Below are 5,406 nucleotides of genomic sequence, written 5' to 3'. Positions count from 1 at the left end.
CGTATTGCGAGAGACCCGTGAACGCGTTCGGGCATGGGGAATTCTCAGGCGTTGCTTCCTCAGCTCTGCCAAAGTAGAGAAGCCTCAAAAAAAGGGCCCTTTTCAAAAGTTCTCCCGGTGAAACCTCCTGGCCCCATGTGTCAGGGGATCCAGGGCCAAGGAGAGGGGACAGTCTGGCCACCTTCTGTCCAGCTCCAGGCCCCTCGACCCACCCTCCACGTGCCGCCCATCAACCTCGGCCCCTCCTGTCTTGGGGCCCCTCCCCCTTCACCCCCCAGGGTTTTGGCCCCAGCAACACCAAGCCGGCTGCTGCCTGCCCCAAACGGCCCTGCCCACTTGAGTCCCTAAGATGCCTTCAGCCCTCTGCCTGCAGGTCCCGGCAAATCCACACCGTCCTTTGGTCTGAACCCCGTGGTTTTCCGCTGTCCCAAGTCTCCCCTGACCCCTCTTTCTCCTCCACGACCACCTTGTCCTGGACTCTGGTCACGCTGCCTCCCCACCCACAGCCCGGCTACAGGGGCAGCCGCCATGGCCAGTTTTACCCCCTGGGCCTGCCCCTGGGAGAGCCGGTCCATGGCTGGCAGCATCGCATCCATCGTCCTGGGATACACAACGAGGAGCCGGGCCATCGGAGTCCGTCGTTCGCTTGTTCTCCCTCCGGAAGGTGAACTGAACTGGGGAGCGAAGCAGGTGGCAGCACGAGCTGCAGCCAACAGGCGCATGAATGACTGACCTCCCATCGCGTAAACCAGTGGTCGGCAAACTGCGGCCCCTTGAGTGTGGCTCTTCCACAAAATACCACGTGCGGGCGCGCACGTACAGAGCGATTGAAACTTCGTGGCCACACTCAAGGGGCCAAAGAGCCGCATGTGGCTCGCGAGCTGCAGTTTGCGGACCACTGGCGTAAACCATGTCGTTCAGGGAATTTATACAACGAAGGCTCTCAGATTTTCAGTGGGCAAACTCACGTGAGGAGTGTATTGGTTTTCTGTTGCTGCCACCACAAAATTACAGGCTCAAAACCACAGCAGTGTACCATCCTACCTTTCTACGGTCCGAGGTCGGCCTGGGTCGCACTGGGCTACTACCAAGGTCAGCAGGGCTGCGTTCCTTTCAAAGTCTCTAGGGGGGCCGCTGTTTTCTTGCCTCTCCCAGTCCATAGAGGCCGCCTGCTTTCCTTGGCTTGCGGCCCCTTCCTCTATCTTCAAAGCCGGCGACGTCGCATCTCTCTGACTCTCCTTCCTTCGTGTCTCTCTGTGAGCCCCGCCGGGAAAGTTGCTCAGCCTTTAGGAACTCGTGTCATTAGACTGGGCCCACGCACACCGGCAGGACAACCTCCCGCCTGAGGTGCACCCCCGTCATCTCACAGGCCAGGGCCCGTCTGCCAGGTGAGGCAGCAGATTCCGAGGTTTCGGGGTGCGGGAGGATCTGGGCACCTTGGAGGGGCCAGCATCCTGTCTAGCACGAGGAGGTTGTCTACTGCACAGGTCTGAACCCAGGAGCTTTTCTCGGAGGTGGGCTGGAAACCCAGGCAGCCCGGGAACCGCCGCCCTGCAGCCCATCCCCTGGCCAAAGTGGCTCAGTGGACAGAGCACCGGCCTGCGGACCAAAGCGTCCCGGGCTCGATTCCGGTCATGGGCATGTACCTCGGTTGCAGGTTCCCGGCCCTGGTCGGGGTGCGTGCAGGAGGCAACCAATCAATGTGTTTCTCTCACATCGATGTTTCTCTCTGTCTCTCCCTTTCCCTTCCACTCCCTCTAAAAATCAATGGAAAAATATCCTCAGGTGAGGATTCAAAAAAGAGCTGTGAGTGTGAACCGAGCTATGTAAGTAAGAAGCGTGAGAGAAGCCCCTGGGCCTAAGGAGAGGGAGAGGTTGGAGCAGGGCAAGGCTGTCAGGCAGTGGGGGAGGCAGGAGCCAGCGAGCAGAGCACTGAGGCAGCCAGGCAGGGGCGGGCCTGGGAGGCGCCTGGTGTGGCCTCATGGGGGAGCTGGGGGTGAAGGACGGAGAGACGGGGCTACAACCTGATCTGTTCCAAGCTTTGGGAGGAGGCCTCTGTCGCTTTATGTAAGAGGAACCAGAAGATGGAGGAGATCCTGGGTGAGAGGACCAGGAAGAGGGAGGGATGGTGGAGAGAAGAGAACGTAGGGCCCGGAGTGAGCAAGTCCAGTCGCCCTCCACCGGAACCTCTGCTGTCAGCCAGGGGATGGCCGCACGGAGAACTCTGCGGCTCAGGAGTATCTGAGGGATCTGTTACTACCGAGCATAGGAGCATACGGGGCAGGAGCTGTCTCAGCAGACGCGGGCCCCCTGCCCCTGACACCTTGGGAATATATACGCTGCCAGAACCTTTGAGGACTCACCTCTGGAGAAAAGGGGGTCCCAGAACTGGCTGAGACCCACCTACAGAAGCCTGGTAGAATGGGGGCTCAAAACAGACATGAACGTGGATGCGGGAAAATAGAGAAGCCCGTATTCCTGTCACTCCCGAGCCGTGGGGTGGGATTCACGCCGCCTACACGGGTTTGGGAGCAGCTGGTCCTCTGCCCAGCGCAGTCTCGGCCACGGGCATCACCTGTTCAGAGCAGCTCTGGAAAGCTCTTTTCTGGTGGCAGGAGTCTCCGAGATTAGCTTTTCCCTCAAGAGCCAGGAACGCAGAAGGAAAGTGCCTCTTGGGTGGAGAAAAGTTTTGGTGTCGTCCTCAAGGGGGCAGAATGCGAGCGCTGAAGGGCAGGTGTCCCCTAAGCTTCCCTGAGCGGCGCTGCTCCAGAGCAGGATGGGAATGTACACACTCCTGGAATATATACGCTGCCAGAACCTTTGAGGACTCACCTGAAGGGCAGGTGGCCCCTGAGCTTCCCTGCCCCAGAGCAGGATGGGAATGTACACACTCCAAACCCCTCATTCTCTTCCTCAGGCACATGGGCCTCCGCCCACTCTGTGGCCCCGAGAACATCAACATGCCCCTGGGGAGACTGAGCTTTCAAAATATCTGCTCAAGACACAAAGGCCCGGCCGGCGTGGCTCAGTGGTTGAGCGTCGACCTATGAACCAGGAGGTCACAGTTCGATTCCCGGGCAGGGCAGTTGTGTGAACCAGGAGGTCACAGTTCGATTCCCAGTGTGGGACGTGCAGGAGGCAGCCGATCCATGATTCTCTCTCATCATTGATGTTTCCACCTCTCTCTCCCTCTCCTTTCTTCTCTGAAATCAATAAAAATATATTTTTAAAAAAGACACAAAGGCTTCTGAAAGATTGTTGTTGACTTTTTAAGAGATGCAAACATTTTACCCAACTACGATTTCGACAAAAACAACTGTTACAACAAAATCAGGTAAAAATTCACAAAGGTATACAAGTCTTTAAAGGAAAATATTTTTCCCCTTAAACAACGTACTGAAACACAGAAAGTGAAAACTGTAGAAACAAGAGAAATAGACAGAAATACAACAGTGGTGGAGACTAACATACTTCCCTTAGTCTTCAAGGATGCAAGCAAGTAAAAATTAAAGGTCCATAACATGATAATTAATAAGATCAATTTAATACACATAGTTTGAATGTTGTTCCCCTCGGAGACTATACCTTCTTTTGCAGTTTCCTGGGAATATTTATTAAAATCAACAATTTATTAGATCCTAAGAAAACATAAATAACTCTAAAAGGCAGAAATTGTACAGGCCATACCCTCTTTGACAGCAAGGCAGTAAAACTAGGCATTTATAGCAAATGTTAAAAACAACAACAAATATCGAACTTGTCTGGAAATGAAAAAGTATAATTCCAAATAACTCTTTCAGTAAAAAATAGAATCTCAAATTATTTATGACACCATACCTCCAAATTTAAGGGGTATGTGTAAAGAAGAAAAGCCACAGCCATAACGGCAGCTGTTACTAGACAAGAAAAAGTTACAATGGTATTCAACTTGAGAAGGGGAAAAAAATAATAAAATAAAGAAATTAATAAGAACAAAAACAAAAATCACAAACTGCTAAGATAGTACAGTAAGGTATAAGAACCTGAGTTGGTTCTTTGAAAAGACCAATGAAACAGACGAATTCTGGGAAAACGCATTGGAATAAGGGAAAGCATGACACCCAACATGAGAAATGAGAACAGGAAATACAACAACTTCATGCCAGCAAACCTTAACAGAATCATTATTTAGGACATGAAAATGGCCCAAAACGTACAGAAGAGGAAGAACACTTGAAGAGACCAATGAGCATGGAAAACACTGTCAAAGATTTTTTTCCTAAAAAGGCACTAGACTCGGACAACTTTATACATGTTATAAAAACTTCAAGGAGCAAAAAATTCTAAATATGATTTGTTATTTAGACTGTCCCAGGGCACAGAAAAAAAGAGAGTTTCCCAAATTTTCTTTTTAAGATGTTAACACAAACCTAACACCATACCTGACAGAGACAGAAAATAATTATATCGTTACCCATCTGAATATATGAAAAATTCCAAAATAATAGGAGCAAACCAAACCCAGAACATTTTTATTTTAAAGCTCTTCTTTATATTATACAAGTAATATACGAATATTGTAGAAAAATCAGAAAATACAGATAAGAACACAAAAGTCTACCCTAACCAACCCATCCTAAATAACCACTGTTAACATTGAATGGAGATGCGCATTGAAAGGATAATATACCATGACTGAATCAGGTTTTCTAAAAATGCGGAGAGGGTTACCATTAGCAAATCCATTAAAATAATTCATCTTAAGTCACGATAAAGAATAACCACCTGCCCGGCCGGTGTGGCTCGGTGGTTGAGTGTCGACCTATGAAGCAGGAGGTCACGGTTCAAATTCCTGGTCAGGGCACATGCCCAGGTTTCGGGCTCGATTGGTCGATGATTCTCTCTCATCATTGATGTTTCTCTCTCTCTCTCTCTCCCTCTCCCTTCCTCTCTGAAATCAATAAAAAAATATATTAAAAAAAAGAATAACCACTTGATATCTTGATAGATTGTGAGGGGAAAGGCATTAATAAAATTCTTACATCATTACTGAAAATACTTTCAGCACACTAAAAAAAGAAGGGTATAGTTTTAAATATATAAAATCAAATATTAAGAATATCTACATTAAGCAAATTTACACTTTTGGAGAAACATTAGAGGTAATCTCACTAAGTAAAAAAAAAAAACCACATATAAAGAAGAGTGTACGATACCAACACAATTACATATGTTATTTCATGTTCTAAAAGTGCTGGTCAATGAGATAAGGAAGTGAAACAAGATTATTAAAAGTATGGAAGTAAAATTATCACTACCCAGAACTACCAATCTACCCATATAAGGCAAAAGAATTAAAACGAGACTACAACAAAACTATTAGCACAAAAGAGTATTCAGTAATTGGCTAATTACAAAATAAACATA

Source organism: Myotis brandtii, unplaced genomic scaffold, assembly GCF_000412655.1.
Source record: "Myotis brandtii unplaced genomic scaffold, ASM41265v1 scaffold561, whole genome shotgun sequence".
NCBI classification, from domain to species: domain Eukaryota; kingdom Metazoa; phylum Chordata; class Mammalia; order Chiroptera; family Vespertilionidae; genus Myotis; species Myotis brandtii.
Note: the sequence above shows the minus strand (reverse complement) of the source record.